Raw genomic sequence first — 22,054 nt, forward strand, 5'->3', positions numbered from 1 at the left:
GATTTCTATTTCCGTATTTCACATTCAAAAGATACGTTGGTAAGAATTTTACCAGCAATCACTAAATATTTGTATAGCAGTGACTGAGGGGTTGAGTGAGTAAGTGATGCACAGTTCGTTATGAATCTTAGGTCTCCATGATAAACAATATCCAGCATTTGAAGACAGTGAGCATCACTATAGTCAAACTTTTCATTTTAAATAAATGCTTCTGAAATGTGTGGCACTTTGCATCACACAGTAGGAACATTGCATATGAAACCTATGAAACATGACAATAAATCACTAAATTATTTTAATGAATAATAATTCAAGTTGTAATAAGTTTAGCTGACTGGTATTTCTGCTGCCAGCTAGCAAGGCGGCATTTAATCGAGTAATTAAGCACATCCATAGTTGAGACACATATTATGAATTCACTTTATACTTATCCAAATAATGCTGCTTAAACATGAATATAAACAGCATATCCCACATGTCTGCATTGGAAAATGCATGAATTTTGGGAAAAAAAGGCCTAATTGGGGATATCCAAATGAAATGTGCTGTTTACATGGCCAGAATCAAATACTGAATATTGGCCTATTCTGAATAATAGTATAATATTATATTATACAAGCATAATATTAGTGTGCATGTAGATCTAGTCAGTGATTTGCTCAAAGACCTTTCTTTTACTCTAACATATGTGTTGACCTTTGTAGAAAACCTAAATGATATAAAATTCAAGTCACTAAATGAAGGCTGAATATGCAGAATTCTACCTTTTATGTGAATCTGGGAGTATAACACCTGACTGTATTCTGATACAGTAGGATCATAAGAGAGTGAAAAGATGATGCCCAAAGGCAAAAACAAGATGTTAAAGTCAGATTTAACGTATTATTATATCAGCAGCGTCTATAAAGCCTGTCAAATTGTTCTTAGGTTTCTCTGGAAACATCAAGTGTGGCTGGGGGGGGTGAATCATGTCAGACTTCAATTGCTAAGTGCTACCATGCAGCTGTAACAGTAGCTTTGTCACTGAAATTGCTCCAGTAATGAAGCCTGACCTTCTATGCCTGGACTCCCACTTAAATTCAATGGGATCCACCTATCATCTGCTGCTTTCTTTCACTATCACCGCTTGTGTTCGTCCAAAGAGGGGAAAAAATGCCTTTTTCACAGCTGTTAGGATGATGGTACTCTGCACAAATAGTCCCAGAAAGTGTTAATTCAGCCTCTTTGGACATATGATCTATTCATAGCAGCTCGTCCTCAGTGAAGCACAAGTTTACTAATGCTCCACTATTTATTATCAGGTCAGCACTTTATCTTTATCTACGGCCGGTCTGGGGAAAAGCAATTTAAGCTTGCCGAAGTTTCTTAGTCTCTTGCAACTTTAGTTTTTGCACATATTTGAAGCCATCGATTGCTCAGAACTCGTAATGGCTTTGCTGGAAGAGAGGCGATAACTTTGGAATAGGAGTGAACAAATCCCTTTCATGTAGAGCGCAAGCTGTCATTGCTGCTCCGAGGGTTCCTACGGCAACCATTGGCTGCCTCCTTTTGTTTGGCAAGGTGTGAGTCATGGTCGGCCAGTTTTTTCAGCATTACTCTGAAGATACGTTGAGACATTTATAATGAAAAGTGCATGACAGTTAATGGAGACAGTGTTCTTTTTGAACAAATTACAAATCTGAGGTTATGTCGCTGACATGACTGGATTACACAATCCTGATGGTATCTTTGTTAACTCTGTGTTGGAATCTGTTTTTATCCATTTAAACCATCTTAAAATGAAGCAGTACATCACTGCAATAGTGGTTGAGCACCAAATATGCATTTTCTTTTGGTAAAATTCATTTTTCCATGATTTTACAACACCAATAGACCAATCACACACGTGTTAACCATTGTGAGAGAGAAAGAAGGAATGGTTGATTTCAGTAACATATTTGAGAATGGCACTTCATGCATTTAGGACTATTATCATTTTGTCACATCACAGCTCTGCAATCACACACTGTTGGCAGTCATTGTAATATTCTCTAATAATTTCAGGTGCAATATGACTAATGCTGCTGCTACATCTGTTTTGCATCCATCTGCTGAATTTCAGCAGAAGAATGTGTGATATTAGTCTTTTTGTGAATAAAACTTGCAAACGGTAGCAATTTGGCACGTTGATTAAACTAATGATCGTATCTCGTTTCACAGGTGGCATTTATCAAACTGAAATAAGCAGTCTGTGACAAGGTTGTGCATTTAAGAGAGTTCGGTTATGCTGACTGGGAACTCTGGTGTCAGCACAAAAAACAATGAGAGGTTTATTATAAGGATAGAAAAATGTTGAATGAGGCCTGTTTGCTTTTCAAACTGCAAATAGTGGAGGCTGAGCAAAAGCCTCAAGTTGCTGCACTGATGCTACAGGCTTATTCAGCAGGGGTGTCACGATTGGATTTTTGATTTAATGGCTTTTTTCTTCAGCACCGACTGTTATGCCAATAATCTTCTCTTCTTAAGTCATAAAAAGTAAACACATCATAGGTTTTATGACACTTATTTTGATTTTCAAATTATTTTTTTAAAGAAGTGTGTGATACAACTGCCTTATTTTTTGAAGAACAACACTAAGGCCCTATGTAGGCATTGGCAATAAAATTATATTATACTGATATTGTGATATAAGACTAGATATAATTTTAGATTATTGTCTGGATATTCTAATAACACAGGTTTTGTCTTTACCTGGTTTTAAAGGCTTTTTTGAACTTACAGACAGTTCTAGCTTTTCTGTAATTAGCCTTTACCCACTGAGTCGTTATATCCACATTACTGATGATTATTTGTCAAAACTGTCATTGTGGAAATATTTTGTGAAAGCACCAATAATCAACCCTACAGTATTGTTGCAGTATGTCATCAGTGTATTTGGACAAAAGAAAAGTAGATATTACAATGTCTCCATATCATATAATCCAGCCCCAGCCATATAGTCAAATTAAAAAATTATATTTAAAATGTAATAACTACCACTTATTTATCATATTATGTTGATGTATTTTTCACATTTATTATGGTAAATCATTATAAACGTTACTCTGGTTCATTCTCTGATGTTCTGGGCATGCATATTGCATCAGCACTCAGCACTGTCACTTCAGATAAGGGCACATCATAGAAGGGAAGCACCAGGTCAACAGAAAGCGAGAGATTTGTAGTCAGCATGTGTAGTCCAGGGTTTGGACACTTTGGCTTTTGTAAAAACGGAGAGGCTCTTGATAAAACATTCGCTGCTTGCAAAATATACAGATACAAGATCAATAACAATAGCAATTTGCCATTTAATGTTGTGTTAACTTTTATGTTGCATAAAAATGCTCAATTGTATCATATCACCAGCCATGTACCTGCGTCATCTTTCTGTATTGTTGGGAAATTGTCGGGCTACCACTATGCCTCACTGTGTTGATTTAGTAGTGTAGTTTTTGTATATTTCGACGTGCACACGGAGGCAAATAAGAAAAGAAGATTTGTCGGTCCTGCTTTGATTTTAGTGGAGCCCAGTTTTGATGGATTTTGTGATTTAGAATTGACAGGTCAGGCATTTTCTGTGCCTTACTGCCTTTCCAAACTGTCCCTGAAAGCATTTTTCTTGAAGGCACCTCTTCCCCATAGGTGTGATCTCTCCGTGACCTGTGTCAGCGATGCTTAGTGTGCCAGTTACACTGGCGCTCAGGAATGTCTCACTCAGAACACACCGTCCTTGCTTGAATCATTAACCTCCACCAGTTTGCCCTGCGGCAACAAGAGATCCAGTCAACTGGCACACTTTGTCAACCCCCAATGTCTCCTTTGTTTGAGACTGTGACACAAAGAAATTAGCGCCCTGCATATTCATCACTATTACTAGCGAGGAGACGAGGAATTTAATTGAATATGTAATAGCACAAGGGATTGAAGTGGGGCCCGGCTCATTGCATTGCTGAAGCATGGGCCAGTCACTGTATCTCTTCATGGGAAGATAACAAATGCTGGGCTGGAGAGATGACACAAGCAAGTCCCACAACGGGAGCCGCGAGTCCGACTGTTCTTTTAAAGTGAAATATTGCTTGGAGATGTGCGGAGTGATGATAAACAAGGAGCTCCCAGTACATAGTGTAAATAACAAGATTAAATCAAAGGCTGAGCTATGATTGAAACACCTCCCTCTGGGCCCGAATTGATTGGCCATTTCAGCGCTGACAGTTTCATAAATAAACCGAAAAGGAGAGAAACAATGTGTTAACCTATTCGTTATGCACATTTAATGTGTGAACCTGATCAATGCTGCAGGATCAAGCTTGGCACGTTGTTGTTCGTAGCGCTCATACACTACACTGCCGGTGCTTCAGTAGAGCGATTGCAACAATTAGGTGTTAACAGAGAGAAATGAGGCCTCAATTCCCACTAATGGCTGCGCTTTTACTAAAAGAAAAAGCCAACCTCGATTAACCGGAGGGCTGAGGGGAGGGAGGTGGCGGCTGTTTGGCCGAGGCTAGACTTGGGTGGCGGCGAGGTCCTTCTGGGACTTGAGCGGCCTTCATGAAGCATTGGTTGGATGAAGGATGAAAGAGTCCGGAGACGTGGTCGGGTGGAATGAGGGAGCAGCGCGGACACACGGAGCCTTCAGAACTCTGACAGCTCCCCAGCAGAGAGGACAGGGGGGGATGATGGGAGAAAGAGAGGAGGAGGAGCAGAGGCGCCTCACAGAGATCAAAGGTGCACTCATCAAGGACTTGTCTCTCCTTTCCTTTGACAGGGGCAAAGAGGTGGGGGAGGGAGGGGGCTTGAATGAAAAGTCAATGACGATGAGGACTGTAGGCTGAGGCCGGAGAGCTATAACAAAACCAAAGAGGAGAGGGTAATCCTTTCACCTGTAGCTCAGTCGCTTTATATTCCTCTCAGCACTCTCTGCTGTGGCGACTTTCTCCATCTTAATTTCCTCTGCACTCTCCCTGAAAGATTCATGCATTTGGAATATGATGGACATATGGACAGTATATACACACTTTGCCCTTGGCTGTATTATTTTTACATATGTGTTCCGTAGTAGTTAACACTTTAACGCCTGAATAGACCTCATTTTTTCTTGTGCTGCGTTCAAAGTCCTTTTAATAGCAAACCCTTGAAATCTAAAAGAATTGGTTTGATTTATTTCAAAAATTGAGGGAAAAAAACATAACTGAGCAACTTTGCTAGAAATAATCCTGTAACGCTAAAGAAAAAGTTAGTAAAAGGTAACAAGGAAATAATATGAAAATTAGGGGGGGGGGGGGGGGATTATTAGATATTACATATTATATTGTATCTTAATTATGTAATTGAAATTATTGTACAGAAAAATGAAAAAAGTTTTTTGAATTTTTTTATTTTATTTCATTTTCTTGGGTTTTGTTTGTTTTTTTGCTTTGTTTTTCATATTTTTAGGTGTTTTTCTTGGAACTTTTTTTTTTTTTTTTTTTTTACTAATTTATTGCTAAATTTTGGGTCATGTCTTATAAATTTGCTTGTTGCTCATGTTTTTGAAATTAATCAAGCCAATTTCCTATATCTATTTGGGCTGGGCAACATGGCAGTAAGTGTTATCATGCCTGTATATCACATTGTGGAGCCACTATTTCTGTTAACATTATAGAAACCCTTAACCTTAAGATTCCTGATGAGCAGCTTCAGCAGCTGAAGAGTGACCAAGAGTGGTATGCACACCGAAAACCTTTTTAAAATAACAAATTGTACCAAGATATATGGGATTTCTCTAATTACTGGTGTTTGTGACTGTACAGATTGGTGATGCTTCAGTTCTCATTAGGGATGCACAGTAAGATGGGAACATTATCAGTATCGTCAGATATTGGCTTTATAATTAGATATTGGAACAGGCCAACGTGCTGATTTCTGCAGATATCACAAACCAATATAATCAACCACCCAAACCCTGTTTGCAAACCGCCAGCTTTATGCATCATAGTAGCACAGGTCTGAGACAGAGGGCAGGACAAGACAGAGACACAAGGACTTAGAGCCAAAGCAAGTGTGTGCTTGAGAGACAGGGTGACAGAGAGCCGAGGAGTAGGTGGATTCGTGCATGCAGTATTTCTGTAACTAATTAATAACTCACTTGGGACCCTGCTTTGTCACTTTTTTGTTTGCCAAACCTGTGATATTTATTATACCAGTTACATTTTTAATAGACGACAGTCAGCCAAGCGGATGTGAACAGAAATTGATCAGTGACGGTAGCAAAATATTTACAGTATCTGCAACAAACTTGGTAATTTAAACAGGAACCACTTTGCCCATCTGGCAGCTTACAGTTCATTTGGAAGATAAATTGGAATTGTTGCTTTTAAAGCATGCAATAAATACCATTTATGCCACCACAAAGCTTTGCCTGGCCCACGGTATTAAAGGACAGAAAGACAGCTGAGGGGCTTTTAACTCATGATGGTGGGCCCTGTGGACGATGACTGACTGCCATGGACAATGGCATCAGCCGCAACCATAGGCAAGAAAACACTCACAATAAGTTGATCACGGTGAATTCCCTTTGGTCCCCATGGTCATGAGCTTTGGGTTGTGACCAAAAGAATGATTGCAGATAAAAGTGGCCAGAATGAGTTTCCTCCACGGGACTTTGGGCTTTTGAGACGCGGTGAGGAGCTCAGGCACCCGAGAGAGCTCGGAGAAGAGCCACCGCTCCTTTGCGTCAAAAGGGGCTAGCGGAGGTGGTTCATCTATCTGATCAGGATGCCTCTTGGGCACCTCCCGTTAGAGGTTCTGTGTCGACATCCCACTGGTAGGAGACCCCGGGGTAGACCCAGGACACGCTGGAGGGATTTTATACCTCATCTGGCCGAGGAATGCCTCTGGATCCCCTAGGACAAGCTGGAAAACCTTGCTTATCCTGCTGCCCCCTGCAACCCTGCCCCAGAAAAGCTGATAGAAGCGGATGACCAAAAACCCCTCCAGAAACTCACTAATTGGTCTAATATATCTGCTAGAGTTTTCTGAAACTGGAGTGAGCGTCTCACCTCTTTTCACGGTTTACGCAGCGTCAGCCCAGCTTTGAAGGGGGCTCCATAATTTGTTTGCTCATTCATGTGTCACATGCAATATGTCAGACCTCACTGATCTCGTTTTGACAAAACCCGAGGAAAGGATGCATCTCACAGCTGCACCCGGCCCTCAAAATTGCAATGATCAGCCCCAGGTAGAACTCCAATTATAACTCAAATCAAGGTGTCATAGACTGGAACGTTGGCGAAAGGCGACTTATATAGCACAATAACACACTTGCATGCCTAAGAATGCCTGGAGAGCGTCTCACTCATTAAACATGATCATTATGAAGTGAGAGGTTACAGAGGCGATCTAGGGAGATATGACCTATTTCTCCCTCCTGAGTGCAGCTGCTCTCTCAGCACTGAAGGCAGGAGAGAGAAACAAGAGGACACACTACAGTTTGATACACAGGAGATGACATTTTCTTGATTTACTATGCATCAACAGCCAGGCAAAGACTAAAGAGGGGCGTCCTTACTGGATATAAGATGTAAATGTGCGCACAAAGTGGATGTTTTATGAATAGTGTGGATGGATGTCTCCTGTGTAAATCTCTGTTCCATAGCTTTATTCAGCCAGGAATAGAAAGAGAAGAAGAGAAGAGTGTTTCTTCGAGCTTACATTTCCACTTCTCTGCCCAGGCCGACAGCACAGGACTGGTTTTACATCTCAACACGAGTCACTAATTGACACAGTTTGGACGAGACTTTTAAAAAGAATGTGCACTGTCAGTCAAAAGTTTCTAAAGCCTTTTGTTTTAATATCTTAATTAAAGTCCACATAATGTCATACCTTTGAGAATCAACCCCAGTAAGGTCTTTTTTTTCCTGTAAGACAATCTTTTTATTTCGCAGAGCAATAACAGGTGGGCTTTCCTCTATCCTGAGCTGACATTTGCCTTAGATGATGACTGTTAAGAGTTTCAGATAGACCTAAATCTTTGTGTGTAAGGGCTTAATTGACAGGATCTCAGATTCTAATGGGACTCTTAATCAGGGCTTTAATAACACTTTGTAAATCTGAAAGGTCAACCAATTAAGCCTATGGTTATGTTAAAAACACCTCGACAGGCCTCGCATCGAGGCAAGTGTTCGCTGTTGTCTGCTCCAGGTGCATAATTAGAGTAATCAAGATCTAGGCCACTTCCAATTAGATCTGGGTCATTTCCATTAAAATGAAAAAGTCATTCATTTCCTAATGCACCATTTATAATACAGTGCTCCTAAGGTACCAGACACAGTCTCTTAACATGATTTGTTTCCTGTTGATTGCCTGAATAAAAAGCAGACTCTTATCACTCAAAATATCACATAGATCTGACAGCCATATTGATTTAGAAAAATACTTTTTTTTCCTCTTACCTGCAGTGCTGTTTATCACTCTAGATTGTTTTGGTGTTAGTTGTCGATTTATGGAGATATCGGCCAAAGAGATGTCTGCTTTCTTTTAGTATAATGGTACTACAGGCACTTGGCTTTTGGGGCTCAATGTGCCAAAAAATACATTTGAAAAACTCAATAGAAATACCTCTTTCTAGAAATCATGACTCGGTTACTCAAGATAATCCACAGACCTTGTAGGAGCGATATTCTTTTAGACCAGCCGCTAAAAGAAAAAATTGGGCATTGTATTTGTCTGCAAACCCCAAATGTGTTCCATTTGTATGTTTCATGTATCGTATCAATGTATATGAGTATATGAGCTGATTTTAACATCTGGGGATGGGGGATAACGCGACACCTAGGTAAGATGCCGGCCGAGCTACAGACCACAAAAACAACAAAAGTAGTTTTTACAGTTTTTAGCAAGTTGTCGCTTTGTTCCCAGCGCCTTTTTAGCCGCCAAACGCGGGTGTTATTTAGTGACCCGTTGCTGTGTTTCCACCTGTGAAAGTGCCACGAAAAGCAGTTCTTCTTTTATCCAGACATCATGGCATTCCCTGCAGGGCTAGTGCCTTTAAAAGCAGCTGTTTTTGTTAGAGGTGTTGCTGCGTTTCCAGCCAAGATAGTGCAATGACATGCGTGAGCTAGCAGTTGATGCACGCTTCCCTCTGCACGGTGATATAGTCTGCAAGGAAGAAAATTTCCTCATAAAACTGCTCACAACAAGGTCTGTGGATTATGTTGCGTAACCAAGTCATGACTTCTGGAAAGACACATTGCTGTTGAGTTTTTCTTTTTTTTTTTGTTAGGGTGCTTTTAGCACTACAAGTAGAGTGCCATCTAGTTCCATTATACTCAGAGAAAGTAGAGTTATCCACAGCAAATATCTCTCACACTCTGCTACTCACACCAACACAGTCTAGATTGATAAACAGCACCACAGGTATGAGGAAAAACATGCATTTTTGATTTTGGGATAGACAGTCTTTTTCAGACTGGATCCACTTTTGAGTTAGTAAATAAGATGTACAGCCACTTAATAACTATCAATTGATCCAGGTCTACTTCTGTTGTGCTTATTGCAGCATTTTTCACATTTTTCCAGAGAAAATCCAGTAATTCTGCCTTTTGATCCACACAAAATCTGTCAGAAATCCATTAAATAACTTAATGACTTAATAAAATTGCGAGGTAATGTCCGGTTCAGGTTGCAGGTTTTCAGTTAGTCAATTGTGCGAACAGACTTTTTGGTGAGGCACACGCCAAAGTGACCAGTCATGTATTACAGACGTCAGAGATGTGCTTGACCTAAAAACCTTTCCAGAGACTTTGTACCCGTGAGGAAGAAAGCAGGTACCTGTGTGAAGCTGGCAGGAGTTCACATAAAGCAGCAGAGTATTGCTTTGGTTTAACAAAGACCCATGTGATCTGGATATGTGGTTGAATTTCAATTTAAACCGAATCCAGTGAGCAGGGGAGAATAATGTGACCTTGAATTTTGTGCCCCACGGCATGGTGAATACACTGAACAGTAGCGAGGGTTGATCTGGAGCTCAGGGTGTCTACAGAGCGTGAATCACCTGTGAAACGATAGAAATAAGCAAAAGAAATCGAACGCCATTTCCATATGTGCTGTCTGTCATGGGAGACTTTGTCAACAACGCTAACAGCAGCTGACAGGAAGTCTTAAGGACGCCTTCAAGCTGAAAGTTAATTATCTCATTCGCCCCGGCGGGTATCTCAGGATCTGACGGTATCTGTTTGGAGCTTTCAGACCACACAAAGACACGCTTTGAATTGTGACACACACCCCCTGCAGTTAGCAGCTCTGATCAGCAATCAGGATTGTCAGAGTGTCAATAGGACGTGGAGACGGATGAATGCCAGGGTTGACAGGTGTGTCGATTAGCCATTAGATCATTACTAGAAAGAGACAAGTGATCCATGAAAACTCCAGTGAAATCATTCTGGTATTTTCTCTATCATGTGGAAGGTCTCCTAAGCAGTAATCATTCATTTGTTACTTCTATTTTCGATTGAAGGGCAGCAGTTTATAGCTCTGAATCATGTCTGCGGTAATCACCATGTCTCCATTAAAACGGGCTGAAATTTGATTGGCAACTGGTTTTGAAAGGTCAGAGGAACCCTGCAGTACAGGCGGATTTGTGGATTCATCTAAAGCCTTTTATCGTAGTCATTTTGAGCCTGTTAGCATGCTGATGCTAGCATGTAGCTTGAGGTACAGTTGTGCCTCACTTGATCTCCTCTCATTAGATATATTTTAATCACAGAACTCATGTTTGAAATCTTTATTTCAACAGCAGAACATAGTTAGAGTTTGGCATCTAGCCTCATCACTTCCCACATATAAGTTTATATGAGATATTTGGCAGGGATGATTGATATCTTACCCTCTAGCTCGAGCCTACCGATGGATGCTGGGGTGGATGTGGAGCTGAAAGAGCAGGCAGCAACACTGATGCAGGGCCGCAGCAATACTGACAGCAGAGGGGAGAGATGGCAAGTTTCTGCAGCTCAAATAGACTCGGGAAGGTGTGTTTTGTACATGACATGTGAAGCATGATGTATGACATTTGTGTGTGTGAATCAATGCATCTCAAGCCGACTGCCTGAACTAGCTCTCAGGTGTAGCTCCAGTTTTTGTAACTTCTGTAACAACGCTTTACAAAAACATAGTCCTTCCCCTATAGATGGACCAGCATGGGACCTTAGTTTTGGGAAATATGTATAGTAGTTAATTAGGAGAGACAAAAATAATTTGGATCTCATTTGAATTGCATTATGAATTACACATATGTCGCAAGTCAAGAAAATCACACTTTTGAAGCATAAGATGGTGAAAATATGTCATTAGAAAGTGTTCATAACCTAGAGTTGCATTTCCTAGGATAGCAAAGGCATGGCTTTCCAGACATTCTCACGCTAACTCTAAATAATACCACTTTTCTTGCCAAAACCGAACCAACCAAACCAACAAAAACAAATGGTCATAGCCAGTCATAGACAGAGGAGGGTTGGTCATGTCTTTGCTATCCTTGAAAATACAATTTTGTGTCTGGGATATACTCACACAAGCACAGTTGCTTGTTCTTTTGCCTCTCTGCTGATACAATGACAATTCGCTGAATAAAACTCATCAGGTAAAGTAACGTTGCATGCAAGGAACAGAGCTAAGCTACCTAGCTAGCTGGCATGTAACAAATGTTAGCTTACATTGCTGGTGTTGGTGATGTATATTGTGAGACACATAAGATTTAGTTCATTTTGCAGTAAACTAAATGGTACTATAGTGAATTGTTTTAAATTGACAAATATGTGTAATTCATGGCATAATGCAAACACAATCAAAATACTGTCTCTTGCCATTGATTACTGCAGGGTTTCCCGCACATTCATTGATATGTGGCATTCCACCAAATCTAATTCATCTGCTGCCACAACTAGATTTTTGGAGCTGAACTGTTGGTTAGGAGTGCTACTGGAATATATGTTTCAGTTATTTATAGTGCACTTGGGGCAGAGATGTGCAGGAGAATGTCAGGCGCATTGAAAGTGAAAGTGAAAAGTGTTCAGTCTGCTGGGTCTAAAACTTTGCTTTCACTGACAGACATTCATCCATTATTATGATCCGATCAGCTATGAAAGGATCTACAGATCAATTATCCACCCTGTTAGTGACAAACTGCTGCTGAGGAATAAATGAAGTTCTGCAAAAACGTTGGATTTTAGATTGACGTCAAAGGATGATATGATTATATGATAATGATTTTTTTTTTAATTATCCCCACCGCCACATCCACACACACACACACTGCCATTCTGTGGGAAACACTGTGATGTGACTATTTTTTTTTTTTTTTCTGAAATAGGTCCCTTTCGGGACACCGGCAGGGGAAGGGGTTTGTCTCTCTATATAGATAAAGAACAAAACTCCATTTTCACAGACATTAAGCAGATCATTATATGCAGAGCGTAATTTCTTCTGTTTAGTTATCAGTGGTGATAACTGGTGATAATCATATTATATAAGTATATAATATACAGTACATCATCAAACTTTTACTTTTGTTTTACTTATATATCCACAATGATAAAGTATCCACATAAACAACATGTTTTAATGACGTAACCCACATTAACTTCAAATCTGGGACCAAACCATGACTAGAAATGGAACTTAAGCAAAATTACCCTCCCAGTCATCCCTTTAATGGCACCCAGAAACAATAACAATTAGCCTACACACTAGAAAATTATAACTCCAAAAAAATATTGCAAAGCACATTTTCATTGGGCTGTTATGGTAATTTCCGCACTGAGCTCTCACAGACAAACAACACCAGGAGTATATTCAGGGCGAAAAACAAGCTCATCACTCATCGAGGTCTTGGAAATGACTTCAACAACAGTGAAACGGAGCCTTGTTCTGCTCCCAAAGGGGAGAGAGATACCAACTCTAATGATAGTTGGCAGCAGAAACTAAAGGTGCTTTTGCTTTCCTTTTATTATTCCTCGTTGTTGAATAATTAAGACCTATTGTTATTTCTTGGCCACCCACTGTAATGATAGCAATAATTCATATTATGCTGATTAGCACGCTGACGGGGGGGGGCGTAATGCATTCCACATGGCAACATTTTTTCCAGCGTCAGAAAAATTATGTTAATAGCAAACAGAGGCATGTTTATACAAAGAGGTAAACGCACGAGAAGAGTGTGTGAATTAGCTTCTATAGTTCGGCGAAACTGTGCCAAGGCCACCAAAGCATGTTTGATGCACTAATAAGTATTTCTCTGCATCTCTATAGTAAGCCAATTTGCAAAGTGATTGCTCATCAGCTGCCTCAGAGTGTTTACGCTATTATATGTGTGTGTGTGTGTGTGTGTGTGTGTGCGTATGTGGTTGTGTTTTTCCCTCTGCGTGTGCACACCGCACTCCCCCTCCGAGAGCCATTTTGGTGCGCGAGCGGCTTGTTAATGGAGGGCTGCGATTACTCCAGAGCTGAGCTGACGGCTCGCTGCAGCTAAGCTCTGATCAGGTAGCTGACTTCATGCCACGGCTGAGACGTGCCAGTCAGGTCGGAGAGCAGGAAGTTCTTCCCAATTACCCAGCAGACAATGCTCTCTGCCTGTTAGCGGGAGAGGTGAAAGGGCTCCATCCTGTCCTTGACATGGCGTTTCCTCTCTCTCTTTAAGCCTGATGGCACAGAGATATGTCACCCCATGATGGTCTATACTTTTAGTTGCTTTTCTCTTTCCAGCCGTGCTTTTAGGCTCACCAGCAGCGTGACTCCAGGCCTGTCTGTTCAACGTTTTGGCCGACACAGAAATGTCTCAACAATTTTCATGTGGCTGAAACCTTTGACTGAGGAATTGATTTGTTGATTAACACAAAATTAATAAGTGACAGGAAAAAAATGTAATCAGTTGATCTATCGATGTGTTAGATGGGGATTGGGAATTCAACATAGAAATTGTACCTTTTTACAATGAAGTTATTTAGGGGAAAAACATGAAGAATTAATACCAGGCCTTATGGCATGCTTTGGCTAAAAGTATGCCGATTTAATTGTAGTCATGCACTGCAGTCAGCAGCACACTTTCTCTTCACAGGTAAAGAGCAATGGCCAGCATCCCATTAAATGGAAATTCAATAAGATTACAACCCCTCTGTATGCAAAGTGCATTCTCCCATCACATGAGTCATGGAGACATGGAGGAAGTCAATGCAGGGTTCCTGCAGATCCTTAAAAAGTCTGAAAAGGCTTTCAGTTTATTATCTTTTTAAAAAGACCTGGTATAAAATTCACTTAAATTAATCTTATAAAAGTCTTAAAATGGAAGAAAGATTTTATTTATCTTTCCTGATGTTGCACTGTAAAATCTCAAAATAATAACATCTGTTTTTAGTTCATTTTAATTTAAAACATTTCTTTTCTTAAACTTGTCATGATGGGAATCCAAGCAATGGAAACTCACATGCACATTACAAAACACTAAATCGTCTGGAAAACAGGCCAGAATAAGGAAGAAATGCCAGATATTTCCCGCTTCTGCTGGTAAACCAACTTGATATCTTTATGATAATATAATATGTTCATTGCCTTCCATGTGTTCCACTCTAAAAAGTTTTTTTTTCCGACATTTGACGTAGATAATCTAACTTTTTCACTGGACAAAAAAATGTTTTATGTTGCAATCAACATTTGGGCAAAATAAAATTGTCCTTCCTTAATTTTGGTTTTTAGAAAATTGTTCTTAAACTTAATTTCGAGTGGCATTAAAACAGTCTTAGATCCAATTTGTATTAAGCTGTTGGAACTCTGCAGTATGGACGATGTGGAGGCCTGAGAGGAGGCTTTTTTTTGGACGGGGATCAAAGGGAGTGTTTATTTATTGTTGTTGTTCAATGAAACTTCAATGCAATGCCAAATGAGTCAACTCATTTAATTAAAGTTGAACTGCGCTTAATTGATTTTGTCTTTCCTATTAGAGAGGCTTGTCTACTTCTGATTTGGTGAAAGGGTTGTTTCTATCTGCATATGAAATGGTAAACGCCGCCTGTTATGTAGGGAGTAGTGAATGAAACAGCCCGCTCTCTGCCACCACCCGTGCTCTCAGTCCACACTGTAGGCATACAGTCAAACATAGCAGTGACGCTGATAGTGCCAAGTCTGGTAATTGAAATATTTCGTGTGGAATTTGTTAATTAGACTCGTGTTATCTCAGTTCAGTGCCATCCTCAAGGTAAATGAAAACCAGAGAATGTTTGGAAATTGGTTGAGTCTGTGTGTCGGTGCAGCAGCAACCGCCGCGGAAGCATATTAATCAAGTGAAAAACTCAATTTGATATGAGAGAAATTTCATTTGACCTTTTCTGGGCGTAAGTGAGTCTTGAATGATAAGTTCTTATAAAAGAGCATACATCAATAGATGCCTCCACCTTCTCCGCCTGTTTGTTGCCGTGGTTAGATAGCAAGCGCTGGTTGCAGCATACTGATGAGCCATCGGCTGATTACACTTAAAACTTCCCTCATGGTCCGTGTCAAGATACATTTGAGATGAGCAGAGCCTTATGCAGTTTGCATGAAGCAAAGCATACGTGTGTCTGCTTCTTGGAAACGTACCGTGCTGATTTATTGTTTAATTTCCGACAGAATGGGTTCAAGTGAATTACATTTATGTTAAAGAGATTCTTTTTGCAAATTCATTTTGGCATCTTAGCCTCGGTAAATCATGTTTGTTTGAGAAGTAAAATATTTTTTTGTTTTAGGTTGACAACAGAGCCTTAAAAAAGAAAAAGAAAAAGCCTTAATGCTCCACATACTTTCTTCACAGCATCATCTGACCTCTTTCCCGTCTCTTTCTCCAAGTCTCATATCAGTCGTCCTGACCTGGCTCTGTCTTTTTTTTTGTCTCACAGAGATGGTATGAAGAGACGGAGCCCATATTGCCTTGGACAAGAGCCAGCTGCATCGGGTACGGTATGCTACACTGACCTCAGCTTCCTGTCCGTTTGTCAAAGCGCTGCTCAGTCAGGGATGTAGCCTATTTCTGGTTTTAAAAGGCCTTTCATAATAGGTAGACACAGTGGTCCTGTATTTCTCAGAGCTTTTCTCTGCTGGAAACAAGCCAGAGGAGATGGAGAACTGAAACAGAAGCTTTGGATAAAAGTTATTGTTGCCTCTGAGGTTCACCGCTTCAATCTCGCTGTTTAATGAAGCAGAGGCTTTGTCACCCTTGCATGCGTTTAAGTCTCCTGGGTTCCCTTTGTCATCAAAGGGAATTACTAAATTGAGGAGGAAATACGGTGTGTGGTGCATCCCGGCGGTTTATGTCAGTTCTTTTCTCAAGTCTGTGCCGTCTCCCTGCGTTAAAGACCAGCACATGAATCACATGCGTATTATACTGCACCTACGTTGATATGATGAAAGAGGAGGCTGTTGCTGTAGATGAGTTTATGCATTTACCTTCCATTCTGATAACTCGGCTGAATGTTAATGATGCTTATACCAAGGATAATTTTTTCGTTGTTTTGAACAAAATCTTTTCTAACCTTAATCAACACTTTTTTACTCGATGTAATGGTGTTGTGCTGCTTTTGGCCCCGGGTCTGTTTGTCAATATTACTAATTCCTGAGCAGACTTGCTGTAAGCTGTGATCACCTGGAGCATCATTATCACCAGAGGAGAAAACTGTGTTTTATTCGGCAGGATGGAGAATGCGATCTGTGAAGTATAAGGGAAAATGGCGCGGGCTGCTGGCTGCTGGCTGTTATGACGGTGGCCGCTCATTGATCAATGGCGGATCATGCTGCTGATTGTGGTGGCGCTTGGGTTTACCACTCTTTCTCGTCTTCCATGTTTCGCATGTCCTGTCTTGGAGGTCTTCACAACCTTGAATCTGAGCACGATCAGTGGTATATGTTACTGTGATGTTTACATGATTCAGAGGCAGGTACACATTTTTACCTTTTTGTGTACAGTCTCTTTACATATCTATATTATAAACTGTATCGGTTTATAGTCTTATTTATAATCACATCTGGATGCATATAGACATAAAAATGACATGGTACCACAGCTGAACACTGTCAGGACACTAATATATGTCACAATCAGCAGTGGAACTTCAGCTACTTGTACTTAACTTTTCATCAGTATTTTATATTCATCCCACTTCATACTTTTACTCCACTACTTTTCAGAGGGAAATATTGTACTTCTTACTCCAGTGTATTTATCTGACAGTTTTAGTTACTTTACAAATTAAGAATTGCATAAAACGGAAGAAAAGGTTACAAAATATGATATTTGTTATAAATTTAACTACCTTATATCTGCCAACTCTTTTCATAACCATTTAAGTCATTTTTTCCTTTCTCTTTGTTATTATAGTTTCAGTTATTTTGGGTGGGCAATTACTTTAATAAACATTTCAGTCGTTTTTTTCTTTTCTGTTTTTTTAAATAGTTTTGAATTTTGGAGTCTTTTTAAATTTGTCTGAATTGGGCTCTTTGAAAATTATTTAAATTATTGTGTGCTGCCCACAAATGCCACAGTGCCCTCCTCCAAAGGTGGGAGGACATTCTGCAGTTTGAGGTTGCCACTGGCCACCGAAACATAATCTGGATAATGTATCTTTAAGTAAGACATTAAGAACAGCCTGCTCTTTCTTCCCTCTCTGTCTTCCCTTCTCAGTGCCCTGCCAGTGTCTGCGCTAGCCCGCAGAGACACCAACAGTTAGCATACATATGTCAGATGCTCCATGCAAGCTAAAGTTCACATCCCCTTCAGATGCGTGCTTCCTTAGCGCCACAGGCAGGGACTCAGTGAAAAGGTCATCTCTCACACTGAGTAAATGAAGGAAATTGCCGGCTTTCGCTTCCCCTCACCATACTGTTTTTAGCCTTAGCTGAGCATTGCAGACTGCTGCTTACTCCCACTCACCTAATCACCGCTCAGCAGGCCAAATTAATACATGAATCATATTACAAATCTGCATAGAATTAGCATTTTCTCGCCTTGAAGAGTATTTTTATATGATGTCATTTTTAATTGCAGCGGCTCCGCAGCCGGACACATTGTGTCTTCAGCTGGATTATGATATTCAATGCGGCAATTACACTGAAATTCCACTTTCTAAAGCCGTTAATGGGGAGAGATTCGAATTCAGATGAAGTAAGGGACTGTTAATTATTTATGAAAGGGGAGAGGGTCGTGCAAAACGGGGGAGGCACTTAAAATAATTTTTCAACCCTTTGAACTCTGCAATAGAAATGGTTTGCCACTGCCAGCATAGATGTTTTGTCATTTATTGAAATATTTTCAAATGTTTCATATCTATAAAATTGGCACAACTTGAGCTTAAAAGTTAAGTCAGTCAGTAAATCATAATAATTGATAAAAGTTGAAATAGTAGACGCATAAACTAAATATTTCTCAACACTCTATAAGTTATTTGAACAATATTGTTTAGTTTTTGAGATATGCTCATTTTTATAAGCAGAGTTCGAAGGTGTCGTGAAATAATTCCTTTGGCGTGACCACGCTTTTTTCCACCACAAATAACTTTGGTGCAATGACGTCATTATTAGCTCACAATCTGATGAAACAGAAGACAGAAGCCTTCATTTTCTGCTGCAAGAATGAATGTTCTAGCTTTAATGGTTTTTATTTTAGATCAACATACATACAGGATAATGCAAACAACAATCTCCTGCAGCCATTATGGGAAAATCCGAAATGATATTCAGTGTAGTTCCTGTGTAATACTGTGTTTGCATTGCACGTAAGATAAGTTAGTGTAAGGTCATGGCGTGATTACAGGAAAGACATACTGTTTGCTTTCTGCAGCAGAAAGAATGGAAGCTCAAGCGATTACCATGCTTATTAAAAACCTATTTAAACAGAAAGATGCAAACAATAAAGTCTATTTTTTAATTTGCCTTAAGTTAGGAACATTTAATTTTAATTTGTTGTATTTTGTATTTATTTCAAAAACCCTGAAAACTTCTGCAAGTGGGTTTTAAAGGCATGTTTTATTTAAAAATATTCAAACTCACACAGTGTATCATAACCACAAACTAAAATAGTATGCATTTATGGTGAAGGGATGTTTATGCATTTTCCCCCAGTCAGTCAGGGAGGCTTAAGGAAAAATATTTCTTGCTTCTTGCAAATTGTACCTTAATCGATCATTGGTAACACTCACAAGCCGTAAATTGACTAAACCCAAAAAAGAAAAAGAAAACTTTGCTTGTATCAAAGTATTCCAAATGTGTTTTATCCTTATCCATATTCTCTGACAGCACTGCATCATATATAAAACGCATAAAGACGTAAAGGCCTCGACATGTGAAACACATATATACAATATAGCTTAATCATGCTTTTTGTTTTGCCCACTTTATTTTGCAATGTCGCTGCTGAACTTTTCTTTTAGGCCCCAAGATAGCTCCATTGTCACAAAATAGTTAAATAGTGCACTCTTTACTTGCTGATGCTGGTCACTGATAGATGCATTCAAAATACACCATTCAGCTGATAGCTAGAATATAACAGAATCACATATTTGATCAAATTCTCAAGGACTGATTAATTGATTGTCAATTTATTGTCATTATCCCTAATCATGATAGATTTTTTTTTTTAAATAGAGTGACACCCTGGCCACCCTTCAACTTTGATAAATAAAGTTCAGTCCCAAATTAAATTTGAGAGATTGTCATTGAGGGTGGAAGTATGTCTTTATGCTTTTTCTTTGGCTACAAGGAAGCAACATTGGGCATCAAAGCCAAATCTAGTCATCACTACAAAGAGGAGGGCTTCGCAGTGGCACTGTGTGACGTGAATGTAAAATCTGAATGCATGGGTGATTATATGTATAACCTCGTGGTGAAATATTTATTGAAAAGGAGTGAACGTATTGATGGGCCTCGGGGAAGAGCAGGCGGTATCTAAGAGGCAATTCGACTTCTTTGAACCGCTTCCCTGCCTCCCAGATCAGGACTCTGGGAGTTACTGTGAATTCTTTATGAGTATATACAAATGGTAAAAAGCAGCACTTTATCCAGCCTTTTTATTTTTAACACCCAATCTTTTTAAATATTCAATCAATGCTCCAGATAATTTGTCTGACGAGTCGGACTATTTGATTTCTTTTCTCTTATTTGGTTGGAAACAGAAAGACACTGTGATGAATTGTAGTGAATACTCTGGCAGCTTTAGAAGCAGCTCTCTGACACAGATCCTGATAGAAGAGTGTAATGTGCTGACGTAATTTAACTTCCCTTCACGAGGCTTCTTCTCACTGAAAAAAATGTGAGTGCTACGCTTGTTAATTGGCGTCTTAACAAGGATCCCCTGCCTAAAGTGTTGATTTTAGATTGTGGACTAATCTGAGAACCAGAATTGTTTATATGAAGCTCAAAATATTACTTTGGATTTCATCATAATGCTTGAGAGTCTCAGTAAAAGATGGATTTATTGCAGTCCAAGTGTTAGTCTACCGCCACAGTGACGCGCTAATTGAACAGTGCACGCCGGAGATCCAGCTGCAGGCGCTATTTGCATAGCTTCATCATAATTTATCAAAGACACCTCAGCGGGCACTTTATCATGTCTCAAGACCGCTTTCTCCACCTTTTTTTTCCCTATGAATACATTACGCCACCGACTCATACATCTTCACCGGCTGTCCTTGCGGCGAGCAGTCGTTCTGCGAATGAAGTGCGATCGCAGGGCTCCGTTTGTCACGCATGGCTTCCCGCCAGACTATGTGTTCAGCGTAAACGCCACACAGAGATATCCGCCCAGCCAATGGCGTTGAGTTATTTGACCACACAGTGAGATATCAGGGCGCACAATGCTTAATACAGTGGCGAAGAAGCCTCAGAGATTAACGCCCGTGTCTCGGCGTGGCGGTTGTAACTCATTAGTCGATTTCTCCGATCAATCACAGTTGAATTATTGCAGGTCATTAGGAACATAAAACTTGAATGCAGGCCTCAGGGGGAGATCCATTTTGGCTCAGTGGGAGGTAAAGGACTTGATGAGTGGGAGAGGACTCGTGTCTGCATCCCTCATACTGTTTGAACTCTCCTTAATGGCTTTGATTGTCATTGAAAATAGTAATTTATCCCAAAAGATTTAGGAGTTTATCGCATTATCGCACTACTTCAACAATGGCAGCTTCTGTAGTTACATTAAACGGAGTGCGCTTTAACTGCTGGCAGATTTACAGGCAGCAACACACACACACACACACACACACACACACACACACACACACAGATGGACCGCACAATTTCAAAGCAATGATAAAACTATTAAGCCTTAGTGCACGGCTGACTCGCTCACAGACTGGCATTGTTTGGCATTATTCCATTTCAAAGGTTCTATTTGTGATTATGGCATGGGAACAACAATAAGGCCTCTTAAAGTGTCTTCAGATCAATGAAGTGAGTCTTTTATAAGCTTTCCAAACACCACAGCGGTAAAGGGCAATCTCAGAAGATTATACTTGTCAGATTAAATGAAACCATGGTGGGGTTTCAATTGGCGAGCAGCGAGAGGTTCCCCATTCGAACAATAACATCTCGGCGCTTTGAAAACAGAAGCCAGAGGACTGTGGATGCACCTCACAGGTTTTTTTCTTGGCAGTGTGCGAGCTGATTTATAATGTGCGCCCGGGTTCAAATAAGTGCTTCGGAGGATGAAAGGGTGATTAATTCAAGTGCAGGTTATTTGTCTTGTCTGACACGTGAATCACGGGAGCCTCTCCCCCACAGGACCTCTCTCTGCTGATGAACAAGATTTCAAATCATATCTGGGGTCGAGCAGGCTGGAGATCGAACTGGGGTCAAGTAGTAAATGCAAATTAGGGTTTTTTTTAACTTGTTGATGGGTGGAGTTGCTGTGTCAGGACAACTCTCACGGCTAAGCTCTGTTTTAATACATTTCCATCAATAGCCCAGTGTCATTAAGGAAATAAGGTAACAGGTCAGGAACCATGTAACCATTCTTTGATTATATGCAGCTATGACCTTAGTTGATGTAAACCTT

General features: G+C 40.1%; 1 protein-coding gene across 4 annotated transcripts in view; it reads left to right on the top strand.

Moving 5' to 3' along the window:
* Window positions 1-22,054, top strand: part of LOC121962812 (beta-1,3-galactosyltransferase 1-like) — a 126,892-nt gene that overhangs the window by 44,716 nt on the left and 60,122 nt on the right. For 3 of the 4 annotated variants that reach the window (XR_006107166.1, XM_042513116.1, XM_042513117.1), the window contains one exon: window positions 15,912-15,967. The gene's annotated coding sequence lies outside the window, so the exon portion shown is untranslated. Of the gene's footprint in view, window positions 1-15,911; window positions 15,973-22,054 lie in introns of all 4 variants that reach the window. The other variant, XM_042513118.1, reaches the window with a different exon arrangement.

The sequence above is a fragment of the Plectropomus leopardus genome, chromosome 24 (genome assembly GCF_008729295.1).
Source record: "Plectropomus leopardus isolate mb chromosome 24, YSFRI_Pleo_2.0, whole genome shotgun sequence".
In the NCBI taxonomy this organism is placed as follows: Eukaryota; Metazoa; Chordata; class Actinopteri; order Perciformes; family Serranidae; genus Plectropomus; species Plectropomus leopardus.